Source organism: Papio anubis, chromosome 7, assembly GCF_008728515.1.
Source record: "Papio anubis isolate 15944 chromosome 7, Panubis1.0, whole genome shotgun sequence".
Lineage (NCBI taxonomy): Eukaryota > Metazoa > Chordata > Mammalia > Primates > Cercopithecidae > Papio > Papio anubis.
Genome location: NC_044982.1, coordinates 2,435,760 through 2,454,516, shown reverse-complemented (window position 1 = coordinate 2,454,516; position 18,757 = coordinate 2,435,760).

Below are 18,757 nucleotides of genomic sequence, written 5' to 3'. Positions count from 1 at the left end.
TTCTCTCTGGTGGATGAGTAGTCTTGAGTTTCTCCTTATGAGTGGGCTGAGCATTCTCAGATGCTAAGGACCGTTGGCTTCTCCTTGTATGTGAACTGTTTATATCTTTTGCCAGGCTTTCTTTGTGTTAAAATTGATTTTGTTATGTAGTTTAGTTTATGAATTTTTTATGCCTTCTCAAAAAGTGTTTCCCCTAGTTTGACATTATTAGAATTCTCTCCCATATTTACTTCCAGTACTCTTATGGTTTGATTTTTTACATAAAATTTACTGAGGTAAAATTTACATATGAGGATTGCAAAGATTGCCTACTAGGCGTTCTTTCAGAAGTTCGTAGTTTTAGCTTTTATATTTAGGGCTGTGACCCATTTCAAGTTTTGTTTTTAATTTTTTGCTTATTTTGTTTTTTTTGCGGGGGGGTGAGTGAGGAGAATTGGCGGTGATGAGAGGTTGATTTGTTTTTCCATACATTTTTTGAGAAAAATATACTCTGACCCCAAATTCAATTACCTGGAAAACTTTATAAAAAATTAGTTGACTATATATGGTCACAACTGGATTCTCTTCTGTTACATTGGTTTATATGTCTGTCCTTAAAACAGTAATGCCATACAATACAATATTGATTATTGCAGCTTAAAATGCTAAGCCTTGAAATAAGATTGTGGAAGTCTTCCAAATTTGTTTCTTTCAGAATGGTTTTAGTATTCTAGATCTTTACCTTGCCTTATAAAGTTTGGGCTCAGCCTATGAATTTTTACAAAAATGCCAGCTGGAATTCCAATTGAGATTGTGTTGAGTCTATGACTATTTGGGGAGCACATCTTGAAAACTAATGAACGAGATATCTTTCACCATTTACTTAACTCTTCTTTAACCTTCCTTCACTACTGCTTTATTCCTAAGTATCTCATGTTTTTACTATTGTAAAAGTGATTTTCTTTTGGCATTATGAAAATTTTCAAACATACAGCAAAGTTAACTTTACAGTGAACATCAGTATATTCACCACCTTGATTTTACATTACCACTTTACTTGTTTTATCACTTATTTATCAATTTCTCTATTCTTCAGTCCATCTTGTTTTTTGATGCATTTCAAAGTAAACTTGACAGCATTACACTTCCCCTAAATACTTCAGCATACATACTAATTGCAGTGTTTGTTTCCTTTTTTCTTTTTTTGTGAAATGTATATGCAGTGAAACATGTAAATCTTAAGTTTATCCAGTGAGTACTGGTGAGTAGAACCAAACCCCAAGATACAGGACATTATCATCACCCAGAAAATTCTCTCATCTCCCTTCCTAGGCAGCCTCTCACTCACAGAGAAGCAGCCACAGTTCCGAGTATTTTCTCCACAGATTAGTTTTGCCTGTTCTAGAACTTCAGTTAACATATTATTTTTTAGAAGTTGATTAACACACCTTATTTTTTTAAGGCAGTTTTGGTTTTACAGAAAAATTGAACATATAGTGCCGAGAGTTCCCCTGTGCGTCTCCTCTCTCTTCTCCACACAGTCCCTGTTACCGACATTGCGTGTTCATGTGGCACATTTGTGACAGTTGGTGAACCAACATTGACCGACGTCACGTGTTCATGTGGCACATTTGTGACAGTTGGTGAACCAACATTGACTGACGTCGCGTGTTCATGTGGCACATTTGTTAGCTGGTGAACCAACATTGACCGACGTCGCGTGTTCATGTGGTACATTTGTTACAGTTGGTGAACCAACATTGACCAACGTCGCCTGTTCATGTGGTACATTTGTTACAGTTGGTGAACCAACATTGACCGACATCGCGTGTTCATGTGGCACATTTGTGACAGTTGGTGAACCAACATTGACACGTTAACTAAAGCACACAGTTTACATCCTCAGAGTTTATTCTGTGTTTCACCTTCTGTGGATTTTGACAGATGCCTGATGTCACATGTCTACCATTACAGTATCATACAGAATAGTTTCATTGTCCTAAAAATCTTCTGTGCTCCACCTGTTTATCCTGCCCCCCATTCCCTTCCCATTGGCCACCACTGGTCTTTTTACTGTCTCCAGAGTTTTACCCTTTTCAGAATGATATACGTTAATAGTTCAAATCATATAGTATGGAACTTTTTCAGACTGGCTTCTTTCCCTTAGCAATGTGTATTTAAGGTTCCTCCATATCTTTTCAAGGCTCAATAACTCATTTTTATTGGTGAATGATATTCCAGCAATAAAAATTACGGATGCTAATTGACTACTTGCATTTATGGATGTTAATTGGCTACTTGGCTATTTCCAGTTTTTGGCAATTTGAATAAATCTGCTATAAACATTTGTGTGCAAGTTTTTGCATAGATATTAGCCTTCAGCTCATTTGGGTAAATACCGAGGAATGCAATTGCTGGATCGTATGGTAAGAGTGTGTTTAGCTTTGTAAGAGCTTTGTCATACTCTCTTCAAAGTGGCTGCACCATTTCGTATTCCCACCAGCAGTGGACGAGGATTCCTTTTGCTTCGTGTCCTCATCAGCGTTTAGTGTGAGTGTTTTGGATTTTTGCCATCCTAATAGATGTGGTATTTTATTATTGTTTTAATTTGCACTTTTCTAATGACATGTGATGTTGAGCATCTTTTCATATGATTGTTTGCCATCTGTATATATTCTTTGATGAAATGTCTATTCAGGTCTTTTGCCCATTTGAATTGGGTTGTCGTCTTCTTGTTGAGTTTTAATTAAGAGTTCTTTGTATATTTTGAAACAATCTTTATCATTTATTTTTTTTTTGCAAATATTTTCTGCTAGTATGTGGCTTTTCATTCTCGTTATGCCTTTCACAGAGCAGATGTTCTTAATTTTTTTTTTGAGACAGAGTCTCACTCTGTGGCCCAGGCTGGAGTGGTGCAGTGGCACAATCTTGGCTTACAACAACCTCCACCTCCCAGGTTCAAGCAATTATCCTGCCTCAGCCTCCTAAGTAGCTGGGATTACAGGTACCCACCACCACACCCAGCTAATGTTTTTGTATTTTTAGTAGAGATGGGGTTTCACCATGTTGGCCAGGCTGGTCTCGAACTCCCCACCTCAAGTGATCCGCCTGCCTCAGCCTCCCAAAGTTCTAGGATTACAGGTGTAAGCCACCATGCCTGGCTGATATTTTTAATTTCAATAATTCCCAAGTTAACATTTTTTTCTTTTATAGGCCATGGTTTTGGTGGTAAAACTAAAAACTTATCAAATCCAAAGTCACACAGGTCCTATGTTCTCTTCTAGAAGTTTTATGGTTTGGCATTTTACATTAAGGTCTATGATTCATTTTGAGTTAATTTTGTAAAAGGTGTAAGGTCTACATCTAGATTGATTTTTCTGTATGTGGAGGTCCAGCTGTTTCAGCACCATTTGTTGAAAAGACTGTCTTTTCTCCATTGAATTGTCTTTTGCTCCTTTGTCAAAGATCAATTGACTATATTTGTGTGGATATGACTTTCGGGCCTCCATTATGTTCCATTTGTCTGTTTGTCTGTTTTTCACCAATACCACACAGTGTTGATTATGGTAACTTTAAAGTTGGATAATGTTGATCTTTTCTTCAGTACTGTATTGGCTGTCCTGGGTCTTTTTACTCTCCATATAAATTTTGAAATCAGTTTAATATCACAAAATATTTTTGTTGGAATTCTGTTGAATCTCTAGATCACCTTGGGAAGAACTAACATCTTAATAATATTGGGTCTTCCTATCCCAGAAAGTGGAATATCTTTTCATTTCTGTAGCTCTTTGGTATCTTTCATCAGAGTTTTGTGATTTGCTGCATATAGATCTTATACATATTTTATTATATTTATACCTAAGTATTTCTCTTTTTTGGTGCTAATGCAAATGGTACTGTGTTTCAAATTTCAAATTTCAATTGTTCATTGCTGTAATATAGGAAAGCAATTGACTTGTATATTAACCTTGTATCCTGCAACTTTGCTATAATCGCTTATTCATTCCAGGAGGATTTGTCAAAGTAGATTCTTTGGGATTTTCTGTGAAAACAATCATATCATCTGTGAACAAAGATAGTATTACTTTTTGTTTCCTTTTCTTGTCTTACTGTATTAGCCGGGACTTCAACTACAATGTAGAATAGGAGTGGTGAAAGGAGATATCTTTGCCTTGTTTCTGGCTTAGGGGTAAAGATTTCAGTCATTCCTCATTGAGATTGAATTTGATGTTAGTTGTGGGTTTTTCGTAAATGACCTTTCTTATATTAAGGAAATTCCCTTTTATTCCTAGTTTGCTGAGAGTTTTTAAAATCATGGGTGGGTTTTGGATTTTGTTGAATGCTTTTTTTGCACCTATTGATACGATTGTATGATTTTTCTTCTTTGGCCTTGCTGATGTGATGGTTTACATTAATTGATTTTTGGATGATGAAATAGCCTTGCATAACTGGAGTAAGTCCCACTTGGTTGTGGTGTATAATTTTTAATAACATTGTTGGATTTGGCTGGGTGCGGTGGCTCACGCCTGTAATCCCAGCACTTTGGGAGGCTGAGGTAGGCGGATCACGAGGTCAGGGGATCGAGACCATCCTTGCTAACATGGTGAAACCCCGTCTCTACTAAAAATACAAAAAAATAGCCAGGTGTTGTCACAGGCACCTGCAGTCCCAGCTACTCGGGAGGCTGAGGTGGGAGAATGGTGTGAACCTGGGAGGTGGAGCTTACAGTGAGCTGAGATTGTGCCACTGCACTCCAGCCTGGGGGACAGAGCGAGACTGTCTCAAAAAAAAAAAAAAAAAAATTCTGTGTATGTGGTGAAAAAAAACATGATGTTTTAGAATAAAGGTGTAGGATCTATCCCTAAATGAAGAAAACTGAGGTCTTATTGAAGGACATAAAATCTGCCGGGTGCAGTGGCTGACGCCTGTAATCCCAGCACTTTGGGAGGCCGAGGCGGGCAGATCGCCTGAGATCAGGAGTTCGAGACCAGCCTGGCCTGACGTGGTGAAACCCCATCTCTACTAAAAATACAAAATTTAACTGGGCGTGGTGGCGTGAGCCTGTAATCCCAGCTACTCGGGAAGCTGACTCAGGAGAATCGCTTGAACCTGGCAGGTGGAGGTTGCAGTGAGCTGAGATTGCAGCATTGCACTCCAGCCTGGATGCCAAGAGTGAAACTCTGTCTCCAAAAAAAAAAAAAAGGCATAAAATCCAGACAGCTGAAAAAGCATAGCTGAGAAGATTTCATATCATTTTTGTCAATTCTCCCAAGTTAATATGAAAATGTAATTCCAATTAGACTCTCAACAGTGTCTTTTGGGAATTGGATAAAAAGTATCTTAAAATTTGTGGAGATGAATAAATGCCTAAGAATAGAATTCTACTGTATGCACATTTTAGGTATATTAACATAGATCGGAAAATCAGAAGCTGTGTAAAAGGATACAAATATATTTGACTACATAGGCATTAAAACTCCATATGGCAAAAGATACCCATGTTTGGCTATATAACATTTTAAAAACTTCATATAGCAAAAGATACCATAACCAATCAGTGGACAGGTTGAATTGGACAGATTGATGTAAACAACAAAGGGTTAATATGTATGCACAAAAACATTTAAAAAAATTGTCAGGCAAGGCTGGGAGTGGTGGCTCACACTTGTATTCCCAGCATTTTGGGAGGCTAAAGCGAGAGAATTGCTTGAAGTCAGGAGTTCAAGATCACAGAGACCTGATCTGTCTGTCTGTCTGTCTGTCTGTCTCTCTCTCTCTCTCTCTTTTTTTTTTTAAGACGGAGTCTTACTCTGTCACCCAGGCTGGAGTGCAGTGGTGCGATCTCGGCTCACTGCAGCCTCTGCCTCCCAGGTCCAAGTGATTCTCGTGCCTCAGCCTGCTGAGTAGCTGGGAATATAGGTGTCCACCACCACGCCTGGCTAGTTTTTGTATTTTTTTAGTATAGATGGGGTTTCTCCATGTTGGCTAGGCTGGTCTCAAACTCCTGACCTCAAGTGATCTGCCTGCCTCAGTCTCCCAAAGTGCTGGGATTACATGTGTGAGCCACCATGCCCGACTGAGACCTGATGTCTTTAAAAAAAAAAAAAGAAATTACAGGTGGTGAATGTCTGTAGTACCAGTACCTCAGGAGGCTGAGGCGGGAGGATAACTTGAGCCCAAGAGTTCGAGGCTGCAGTGAGTCTTGAATATACCACTGCATTCTAACCTGAGTGACACAGCAAGACTCTGAGAAATAAAATTTAAAAAAAATTGTCAGGGAAGAGCACAAGAGTCAAATAGGAAAACATGACAGTGATATGAACAATTGTCCAAATGACTAACATGTGAAAATGCTCAAATTCCTTAGTAGTTAGGGAATCATAAATCAGTGAGCTTTACAGACTGGCAAGATTTTAACAAGAGCTGTATGCTTGTTGTTGGGGAAGTGGAGGGAAGAAATACTTGCATGTTGCTGGTAAATGTATGAAGTTTTTCAGTTTCTTTTGGAAGTCAATCTGGTAACATCTGTGAAAATTAAAAACAGGCATACCCTTTGACTTAGATATGTCAGGACAACTGTACAGTGCAATAAGTGAACACTAGAAATGATGAATGTTGCACAAAAGGAAATGGTCAACACGTTATAGCAGTCAATGTCAAGGAATACCGTGCAGCCATGTGAAGAGTGAGTTGAGAGTTACAGTTGTTGGCTTGAAAAGATGTCCACAAGATACGGCACGTGAGAAGAGAAAGATGCAAAAGTGTGCGTAATATCTTCCTAAAAATCAGTAACCAGGCTGGGTGCAGTGGCTCACACCTCTAATCCCAGTACTTTGGGAGGCTGAGGTGGGCAGATCACTTGAGGTCAGGAGTTCAAGACCAGCCTGGCCAACATGGTGAAACCCCATCCCTACTAAAAATACAAAAAATTAGCTGGGCATGGTGGCATGCGCCTGTAATCACAGCTACTTGGGAGGCTGAGACAGGAAAATCACTTGAACCCGGGAGGTGGAGGTTGCAGTGAGCCAAGATTGCACCACTGCACTCTAGCCTGGGCAACAGAGCGAGAGACTCTGTAAAAACAAAATAAAACAAACAAAAAAAATCAGTAACCAGAAAACCCACATAGATGTATCTGTGTAAGTGTGTATGTGCTTGTGCGTGTTGGGATGGGATTAAGAGCACAGAGAACAATGTGGAAGGATGTTCTAGATAATGACCTCGGTTATCCAAGGTGGGAGATGGTGGGACTGGGTGGTAAGGAGGGTAAATGGAGAGAGGGAGCCATGGATAGATGGGAACACGATTATGCAAATGCATGCATCTGATCACATTTTCTCACCAAAGATATGTAAATCCATGAGTTGTTGTCTGTGGCAGAATTTATATTGTTTTTCCCCCTTTTCTCTTCTGTAACAGAACCTGGTTCTCTTGAGAAGGCAACAGTGTGCCTACCTAAGAGATTACATTTCCCAGCCTCTCTTGCAGCTAGGCATGGCCATGTGGCTAGTTCTGACCAATGAGATAAAAGCAGGAAGTGGTTAAAGCCTCCTCCCTTAAAAGGGAGACAGGTGATATGGGCCCTTTTGTTCCTTTAGATGCTTTCCCGCTTCTTCCCTGGAATGCACACCTGATGGCTGGTGCTTGAGCAGCCATCTTCAACTTTGAGGGGACCTTAAGAATGGAAACCATTGACAAACAATGGCAGAATCTGGGTTCCTCTCAACCACAGAGCCATCCCACCAGCCTGGACTGCCTACCTGGAGACTTCTTTTATGTGGGAGAGAAATTAACTTTTTAAAGCCTCTGTTAGGTTTTGTCTGTGTTACAAGCAACCATAGTTCCTGTTTAAAACAGTATATACTAAAAAACCCAAGAAATCAAAAGAATACACATTCAATCACAAAGTGCCAAGCTGCAGATGGAGTATTAAAAGTGGGAATTAAGAGACCACAGTAAATGAGGCATCCTAGACTGCTTGTGGTCGTGGGTATTTGCTTCCAGGCTATTTATTCAGAATTGCCTAAGCTCAAAGTAACTCGACCAAAACCTACTCACTACTATGAAAAGTTCAGGCTTGCTTCCATTTAGAAGCAAAGGCGGTATCTCAATAATCAGAATTCAGGTAAAAAAGCATTATTAAGCATCTCTCTCCACCATAAAGTAACCACTCTAAGGAATACATGATGCAGTTCCTGATGCCACGTTAAGACTCACTAAGAAACTAGAGCACAGTAGCAGATGCTGTGATGAGATACTAGGGCGAGGAAGCGCTACGGCCTTTAGGCAGGTGGTTGATTATTCTCTGGATTCACTTTTGTGTTTGAAAGAACTATCTTAGTACATTAATTTGAAAAGGCTTTTTAAGCAAGAGAAATATGCCATTATAACCTCAGAGAAGTGCAGTCATGTGTCACTTGACAGCGATACGTTCTGAGGACGGTGCCATTAGGCGATTTTGTTGTGTAAACATCATGGAGTACTTACACAAACCTAGATGGTACAGCGGCATATGACACACCTAGGATATCTGGTGGAGCCTATTCCTCTACTAAGAACCTCTACAGCATGTGACTACTGAATACTGGAGGCAGTTGTTTTTTTGTTGTTGTTGTTTTTTTGTTTTTGTTTTGTTTGTTTTTGAGACGGAGTCTCTCTCTGTCACCCAGGTTGGAGTGCAGTGGCGTGATCTCGGCTTACTGCAAGCTCCGCCTCCCAGGTTTGCACCGTTCTCCTGCCTCAGCCTCCCAAGTAGCTGGGACTACAGGTGCCCGCCACCATACCCAGGTAATTTTTGTATGTTTAGTAGAGACGGGGTTTCACCATGTCGGCCAGGCTGGTCTCGATCTCCTGACCTCATGATCCGCCCGCCTCGGCCTCCCAAAGTGCTGGGATTACAGGTGTGAGCCACTGCGCCCGGCCTACTGTAGGCAATTGTAACACATTGGTAAGTATCTAAACATGGAAAAGTACAAGAAAAATATAGTATCATCTTACGGAACCATTATCCTCTAGGTGGTCTGTTGACTGAAATGTCACGACGTGGCTCGTGGCAGGAGTATAATGCAGAAACGTGGCTGTCATATCCTCCAGGCGGTAAACGTGGCTGTCATATCCTCCGGGCGGTCTGCTGGCCAAAATGTCACGACGTGGCTCGTGGCAGGAGTATAATGGAGAAACATGGCTGTCATATCCTCCAGGCGGTCTGCTGGCCGAAATGTCACGACGTGGCTCATGGCAGGAGTATAATGCAGAAACGTGGCTGTCATAGGCTTTAGGGGAGTCTTAGGTTTGACTGTTTCTGAAGATCTGTAATTAGAAAGGAGCATAGAATCACTTATGTAATATTTGCTGCTTAAATTATATTTTATAATGAGATCTTTATACTTGGGCTTTACTAAACCCATTGAAGACTAGGGGACATTTTTTTCTCCTCGTAAATTGAGAAATGTCACTGAGAGAGCAGCACTGCCCTCTAGCCCATTTCTCTTAGAACTGCAGGTTTTGCCTCTGCAGCTTTTGACTTTGTAGGCAAAAGGTGAAGTTTTTCTAAATACTAGCTCGTAAACTATCAATAGTAGCAAATACCTCAGAACTTAAGAAAAACCCCAACAATTGGAAACATTGATGGGAAATAATGGCAAGGTAAGAAAGCATAGCTTCTTCCAACTTCGTGAGGCATATTTAGAAAGAATTTGGAAAAGGTGGAAGGGGGGAATGGGGGTGAGGGGTGAGAAATTACCCATTGGGTAGAATGTATACTTTTGTTAGAGTGACAGTTACATTAACAGTCCAGACTTCACTAGGCAACGTATCCATGTAACAAAACTGCATCTGTACCCCCTAAATCTATCAAAAGAAAAAAAAGTTTAAAAGACACTGGGCATGGTGGTTCATGCCTGTAATCCTAGCACTTTGGGAGGCCAAGGCAGGAGGATGGCTTGAAACCAGGAGTTTGAGACCAGTCTGGGCAATGTAGTGAGACCCCATCTGCAGAAAAATAAAATTGCCAGGTGTGGTGGTGTGTACCTGTAGTCACAGCTACTTAGGAGGCTGAGGTGGGAGGATTGCTTGAGCCCAGGAGTTTGAGGCTGCAGTGAGCTGTGATCATGCCACTGCACTCCAACCTGGGTGACAGAGTGAGACCTTGTCTCAAAAAAATGAAAAAGAGAAAGTATGCTTACAGTTGCCCATTCTAGCTACACATGTAAGCCTGTGTAATATGAACCAGTGGAGAAAGAAACAAATTCTAATAACATTCTCAATGTTTGCTTACAAGAAAAATAATTTGGAGAACTGTTACATTAAGAGTTTTGTTGTTATTGGTCATTTAGGTTCATTGTAACAGCTTTTGATTTGGGATGGTATAAGACTAAAGGATAGTTTACGGTAAGAAATAGAACTTCAGGCCGGGCGCGGTGGCTCAAGCCTGTAATCCCAGCACTTTGGGAGGCCGAGATGGGCGGATCACGAGGTCAGGAGATCGAGACCATCCTGGCTAACACGGTGAAACCCCGTCTCTACTAAAAATACAAAAAAAAAAACTAGCCGGGCGAGGTGGCAGGCGCCTGTAGTCCCAGCTACTCGGGAGGCTGAGGCAGGAGAATGGCGTAAACCCGGGAGGCGGAGCTTGCAGTGAGCTGAGATCCGGCCACTGCACTCCAGCCTGGGCGACAGAGCGAGACTCTGTCTCAAAAAAAAAAAAAAAAAAAAAAAAAGAAATAGAACTTCAGCATTGATAGTCTGTTCCCTCCTGTTTTCAGAGAGCTGTAGATTAGAGATTCTTGTTTCTCCTTTGAAATTGTTTGAGGCATAATTTACAGAGAAATGTACAGATCTGAATTCTAGTGCAGTGAGTGCTGATGAATTGATATACCCATGCAGCCACACGGCTACTAGGATGACAGTATTTTCATCACCACAGGATGCTCCCATAGATACAACCGCCCTTCTGATTACTTTCACTATAGATTTGTTTGGTTTTGAGACAGAGTCTTGCTCTGTTACCCAGACTGGAGTGTAGTGGTGCGATCTCAGCTCACTGCAGCCTCTGCCTCCCAGGTTCAAGCAATTCTCCTGCCTCAGCCTCCCAAGTAGCTGGGACTACGGGCTCCTGCCAGCACGCCTGGCTAATTTTTGTATTTTTAGCAGAGACAGGGTTTCACCATGTTGGTCAGGCTGGTCTCAAACTCCTGAGCCCAAGTGATCCTCCTACCTCAGCCCCCCAAAATGCTGGGATTACAGGCATGAGCCGCCATGCCCAGCCTATCGATTAGTTTTGATTGTTGTAAAAGTTCATGTAAATGGGATCCTACAGTATGTACTCTTTTGTATCAGGCTGCTTTTGCTCAATGTGTTTGTTTGAGGTTTATGTTATAGCAGCACAAAACAGACCAAGATACACGTTTAAGTCAATACTTGTTTTGTTTTGTTTTGTTTTCTTTTGTATAAATATACCAGTTTCTTGGCTGGGCATGGTGGCTCATGCCTGTAATCCCAGAACTTTGGGAGGCTAAGGTGGGTGGATCACCTGAGAGTGGAAGTTTGAGACCAGCCTGGCCAACATGGTGAAACCCTGTCTCTCCTAAAAATACAAAAATTAGCCAGACGCGGTGGTGACCAGCCCCTGTAATCGCAGCTACTCAGGAGGCTGAGGTAGGAGAATCGCTTGAACCCGGGAGGCAGAGGTTGCAGTGAGCCAAGATTGTGCCACTGCACAGCAGCCTGGGTGACAGAGTGAGACTCCGTCTCAAACCACACACAGACACACACACACGTTTCTTTATTCTTCTACTGATGGGCATTGGATTGTTTTCACTTTTTACCTATTATGAATAAAATTTCTGTGAACAAGTCTTTGTAGATACATATTTTTGTTTCTCTTGGATAAATACCGAGGAGTTGTGGGATTACTGGGTCATTGAGCAGGTGATTGTTTAATCTTGTAAGAAACTACCAGATTGTCTAAAGCAGTTGTAATACTTACATTCCGTGCTAGTTGGAGCTTTTCTCTCTCAGCCCTCAATCCACCCTTCTTTGCCGTCGGGCATCCTGGAGCTAGACTGTAAACATTTCTTCTTTCCCAGCTGATGCAATGTTAGGCATTGCCAGCAGAGGGCACTGGAGGGACGCTGCAGGAGGAGGGGAGCTGTTCTTCCTGTTTCGGAGCTTCTTGCCAGCAGGTGGCCTCCCAGCACGTCTCAGCAATAAGCAGTTTCCTGCCCCCTAGGCCCAGCCTTTGCACCTCTGGTCATTCCGTGGCCCCAGCCACTCTCTCTCCAAAGAGATCTGAGTCTCATTCTGGGTGTCGGAGCAGGGCTTTTCCAAGTTTCTTCCTCCCATGGGTGTTGTCCTTGATCCTAGAGGTAGTGGCTGCTGCACATCTGCTCTTCCTATGTTCTTCGGACATGTTTCTACCCTTCTCAGTAGTTCATTCCCTTTAACTAAACATTTATTATTATTTTTTTTTTTTAGCGACAGAGTCTTGCTCTGTCACCCAGGCTGGAGTGCAGTGGTGCGATTCACTTCCTGGGTTCAAGCGATCCTCCTGCCTCAGCCCCCTGAGTAGCTGGGACCACAGGTGTGCACCACCACACCCAGCTAGTTTTTAATTTCTGTAGAGAAAAATTTTCTCTGCCTTGGCCTCCTGGTGCTAAGTTTACAGGCATGAGCCACCACACCTGGTCCCCCAATTTTTTATGTTAAAATTTGCCCGTATCTTCCTTGGTGAAGTATCTGCTCAAGTCTTGTGCCCCGTTTTGGGGGAGTTGTTTGTATTTTTATTGAGTTGTAGGAGTTCTTTCGTCAGAATGCAAGTCCTTTGTCTGGTGTATGTCTTGTGAACATTTTCTTCTAGTCTATCCTTGCCTGCTCACTTTTTTTATTGTGGTAGAAAGCATAAAAATGTGCCATCTTAATGGTTTTTGAGTGTGCCGTTCAGTAGTGTTCAGTACATTCACATTGTTGTGAAAGGGATCCTGGAACTTTTTCATCGTGCACATTGGAAACTCTGCACCTATGAGGCGACTTCTCAGTCCTTCCTCCTCTCAGCCCTGGCAACCGTCATTCCACTTCTGTCTCTGTATGTTTGGCTCCTCGTGGAGTCAGTCTGTTTTGTGCTTCTGTAACAGAATACCTGAGACTAGGTAATTTATAAATGACAGAGATTTATTTCTCACAGTTCTGGAGGCTGGGAAGTCCAAGGTCATGGAGCTGGCATCTGACGTCTGGTGAGGATCTGGGCTTCTGCTTCCAAGATGGCACCTTGAATCTGTGTTCTCACGTGGCAAAAGGGGAAAAAAGACCAAACTCCCTCAGTCAGGTCTTTTTGTAGTGGCATTAACTCATTCATGAGGGCTCACCCTCATGACCTAAACATCTTCTAAAAGGCCCCACTTCCAAACACTGTTGCATTGCGGATTAAGTTTCCAACAAGTGAGTTTTGGGGGATGCATTCAGACCACAGCATCTGGTACCCCATATAAGTGGGATCCTGTTGTACAGAACGTTCCTGATTTACAATGGTTGAACTTAATGATTTTTTGACCTATGATGGGTTTATTAGAACATATTCCATTGTAAACATCTGTATTTGTCTTTCTGTGATTGGCTTATTTCACCTAGCATACCCTATGTTGTAGCCCGTGGCAGAATTTCCTTCCTTTTCTGTGGATATACCGCCTTGCTTCTCTACTCATCTGGGGATGGACACTTAGGTTGCTCCCACCTCTTGGCTTTTGTGAGCAGTGCTGCTATGAACATGGGTGTGCAAACATCTCTTTGAGATCTTCCTTTCCAATCTTTTGTCTCTGTTCTCAAATGGAATTGCTGGACCCTATGGTAGGTCTAATTTTAATTTATTGAGGAGCCTCTATACCGTTTCCCATAGTGGCTGTACCATTTTATAATCCCACCAGCAGTGCACCAGAATTCCAATGTCTCCACATCCTTGCAAACACTTATTTTCTGTTTTTTTGGTAGTAGCCGTTCCACAGGGTGAGTGGGGACACCACGTGGCTTTGATTTGCCTTTCCCTGATGATTAGTGATGTTGAGTGTCTTCTCATATTCTTCTTGGCCATGTGTATATCATCTTTGGAGTAAAGTCTATTCAAGTCCTTTGGCCTTATTTATTTATGAGACAGGGGCACAGTCTGTCACCAGGCTGGAGCACAGTGGCGTGATCATAGCTCACACAGTGACCCTTCCGTGTTTTCCCACACTCCCCTGGGGTCCAACCTTCTGCCGAAGATGCCCCAGCTCTCCGCAGTGCCCTGCCCAGGCCCCAAGACTCCTTTGCCCATCGGAAAGTTCCTTAGGCTTCCTCTCTTTGGGGTCCCCACACACCTCTGTTCCCCTCCAGCCCACTGGCCCAGGCCGGGCCAGCCCCTACTTCAACACAGTGTCAGGAACCCCCATAGTGTCCACAAGCCCAGTGCAGTGCTCACCTGCCATGGGACCCGCTGTGTGCCTCAGTCCCCTCACTCACCAAATAGGATTATCATCCTCTGCCTCGGTGTAGTTACAGGGGTGAAGTGTGCCTGGATTTGCAGGGTGGCTGCAACAGTGCCTGGACCAAAGGCAGTACCATGAAGACTCACAGTGTAGGGCAACAGACAAAGCCTGAGTAGCTGAAGAAGTGCGGCCTCCCAGGGACTCCCTTTCCAGGCCCGCTGCCACGGCCAGAACCCAGGGGGGCACCGTGTACCTTACCAGCAGCCTCAGCACTGTGCCTCGTCTCCAGGAGTCTTGGCTTGTTTGTGTGGAGCTGGGGACTGGAAGAGCAGAGCTTGTGACCTGAGGTCCCCCAGCCTCAGGGTGGAGGTGACCACCCCGGACCAAGATCTGCCCCAGTGAGTGGCCAAGGACAGACAGGAGTATGTGAGGCATTCCTGCGGCCCCTTACTCGGCACCCAGGTGCTTCCTTCTGCCCCTCTGCCTCTGGAAAGCCAGCCATGGCACAGCCACAGGCGCCTGCCCCCGGCACCTCCCCAACACAATACATAAGTGAGTGGGTGTGGCTGTTCCAAGAAAACTGTGTTTACACACACAGGTGCACCAGGCCTGGCCGTTGAGCCCTGGTTTGCCGTCCTTTGTTCTAGACCAGTGGTTCCCAAATGTGCACCTGTATCAGCATCACCCAGAGTAGGATCAGAGTCTGGACTCCTGGGCCCCACCCAGAGTCGCTGTCAGGGGCCTGGGCTTTGCATTTCCACAGGTTCCAGGTGCTGCTGCTGGAGCAGAGGCCACGCTCTGAGCACCTTGCTCTAGAAGAAGAGGTGCAGAAAAGGTAGGCAGGGCTGTAGGGTGGTCTGGACCACTGGGCACTGTCAAATGGCAGATGCCCTTCCACGCAGTGAGCTCTGGGTGGGGCTGGAGTGGATTTTATAAACACTCTGGGAGGGTCCCACCGAGAACTCTCCTGCGCTGTGTGGAAGGAGGGCCACTGGGGAGGGTGTAGACGGGAAGTGAGAGAGAAGAGGGATGAGGAGAGACCTGGGTGGCCAAGGAAACATTTTTCTGAACAATCAGAAATAAAGGAGGGGTGGGCAGAACCTGGGGACTTGGCTGGGGCTGCCCAGGTTCCCTGGACTCACCTCCTGGCACTACACCACCTGGGGAGCCAGGGGGCCAGGAGCCAGGGAGCGACCGGCACATCCTGCACCTTCCTAACCCAGCCCCTGGTGGAGAGCACTTCCTTCAGCAGCAGGCAGCACAGCGATGGCCAAGTGTCCCTCCAGGGGGACAGACGTCTGCCCGTCCATGCCACTCAGCTGGGGTGAGGCCGCAGCAGCCTCCACCTTGCTCCACACATGGCCAGCTTCTGGCCTTCCCTCACCACGCCGTGGGACTTCATGTGCAGATCGCTTCCTGGCCTTCTCCCCTCGCGGTCCTGGGTTCTCTCCTCCTGGCTTTTGAGGCTGGAATGTCCAGGCTCAGACTGGGGCCTTTGTCTCTGCTGACACCTCGCTGCTGTCGTGACCTTGTCATCCCTGTGCCGCTGACTGCAGGACGCGCAGCCGAGTCTCCTCGAACCTGCCCAGGTGGCCCCCAAGCAGGATGCGTCCAACACACCTTGCTTCCCTCTGCCCGGCCTCAAGCCCCACTCCAGCCCCTGCTTTCTCAGTAAGGACATCCCCATTCTGTGGCTGCTCTGGCCAAAGACAGGAGAGTCACCCTTCCTCTTCTCTTCGGCTGGTACCTCCCAAGATCCAACCTGTGCTCCCAGCACTCCCACCTCGCACTTCCCCATCCCCAGCTCTTCCCCCACCCTGCCCAAAGCCCTCCTGACCCTATTCTTGTCTCAGTCTCTCTGCACACAGCAGCCAGAGAATAAACAAACTAGCCCAACCCTTGGTGGGGCTGGTGTTCACCTTTGGAGTTAAATTGCAAGTCCTCACCTGGCACCACAGTCACTCAGTGGGTGTCCCCTCCCTCTGAGTGCTCTCGCCCCACTGACCTGGGCATTGTGGGGCCATGCTTGCTCCCGCCTCGGGCCTCGGCACCTGTCCCCGCCTGGCATGCTGGCTTTGCTCCAATGCCAACCCTTCGAAGAGGCCTTCCCTGATCACCCTGTTGTAAACAGCACTGCCTGTCTCTCTGTTCCCTGAGTGTTCCTCAGGGCACTGTCACTGCCAGATGCTGGTATTTTTGTCTACTATGGCCCCCACCCTGGCTGGTACACTCAGGAGGACAGGGGCTGCCTCCCCCGTGCCTACAAAGGCACCTGACACAGAGCCAGCTTTCTATATTGCGTGAAAGGTTCCGTCCAAGGACGCTGTAGATGTAGGTGGACGCAGGCAAAAACGAAGCAGGACAGCGGAGCTGTCCAAAGACCAGCAGTGTCTTCAGGCGAAGCTGCAGCATCGAGCTCTGGTGCTTTCGAGGTTTCCACAGCAGAAACCTGACGGGCTCCTGGCACCTGGGAGAAAAGCCACTCCAGTGAGGATTATTGCCAGTGAAGGCTGCCCTGGCCCCAAACAAGGCTTCCTAGAATTTATGGCGGCAGGCAGGTTGTTAAAGGATGATTCCCCAAAAGGGCCAGACGTGATGTTCACAGGGATGCAGGGTGAGCACGCGTCGAAGTGCTTCCCTAGCCCAGGCAGCTGTGAGGACCAGCTCAGAGGAAAAGTCCTGAAACTGACACTTACAGATGAGGAATTTTGACATGAATGTGCCAACGAACGCGAAACTGGATTTTCAGGGGGCTGTGATGGGCTGGATTGTCTCCCTTAGATTCAAATGTTGAAGTCCCCCACACCCCAATGTCTTAGAATGCAACTGTATTTGGAGGTAGACTTTAAAGAGATGGTTGAATTAAAATGAGGCCCCAAATTCAATATGACTGGTATGTCTATAAAAAGAGAAAGTCTGGACATCTGGAGATCATCAGGGAGGCGTGACTGCGCAGAGGAAAGACCCTGTGAGGCACAGCAAGAAGGCACCGTCTGCTCGCCCAGGAGACAGGTCGCAGGAAACACCAACCCGTGACACCCTGACCTTAGACTTCCACCCCCCAGAACTGTGAGAAGTAGACCTCCTTGCACTGTAAATCACTCATTTTGTTGCTGCAGTCCCAGAAAACTAACACAGACTCTTGCTGGGCAGAATGCATTTGCTTCTCTGCAGACAAGATTAATTTTGCACTATTGCTACCAAAATAGTTCTATGGGACTGGGCGCCGTGGCTCACACCTGTAATCCCAACACTTAGGGAGGCCGAGGCAGGTGGAGCGCCTGAGGTCAGGAGTTCAAGACCAGCCTGGCCGACATGGTTAAACCCCGTGTCTACTAAAAATACCAAAAAAAAAAAAAAAAAAAAAAGCCGGGCATGGTGGTGCACACCCTGCAATCCCAGCTATTTGGGGAACTGAGACAGGAGAATTGCTTGAACTTGGGAAGCAGAGGTTGCAGTGAGCCAAAATCTTGCTACTGCACTCCAGGTAACAGAATAATAATACTAATTTTTATTATGGAATCTGTCAAGTGCTGGCGCCTTCTGAGGGCACAGTTTCCCACCAAAGGGCGTCAGTGCCCCAGGCAGTCAAGGTGCCAGGAGGTGAGGAGGCCGTGGATCTTCTGTCCACCTGGGAGCAAGCCTGCAGCTTGGGACCCTCCTGGGACCCTGTACCCACCACTGCCCTGCCCTCCTGGGCTCTCACGGGAGTGAAGTGGGGTGGACTTTGTAGGATTTAAAGAGGAAAGAAACATGAAAAGCGGCTCAAGAGTCAAAGACCGGTTTGTTTTGGAGAATAAACCTCAGAGGGTTTATTCTGGCCGATTTTGGTCAGGAGCGTTCTCTCTTACAGACTAAGGATCTTTAAGGGTTTAGGAAGCTGGGAGCTTATCGCAGGCTTGGAATGTGTCTATGTGAGGGAAAGTTTATTGCGGGGTTGGAATGTCTCCGGTCCGAGGGGAGGTTATCTCGAGGCTGGCATGTTTCTGGTTGGAGATGTTACTTGTGGTTTATGGTTGTACTGACATTAGCTATTAGGCTGAGGTGTTTTGGGTTGGATTTAGGCAGTTTTTTAATCAAAGGGAACTTAAAATGGCGGTGTTTGTCCAAGACGGCGATACTCCTGCCGGTCGGGCTCCAGCCCTGGGGGCTCCTCTGGATGGTGTGTGAACGTGCACATGTGGAGGGGCTGGTCCAGCTCTGCCTGCCCCTAGCCACCCAGTGGAGGGACAGCAGGGCCTGGGCACGATGCCGCCTTGGAGCACCGGGGCTGTGGAGGCTGCTTGAGAGGACACGGAGCCCCCACTGTGCTCAGGTCTTGGAGG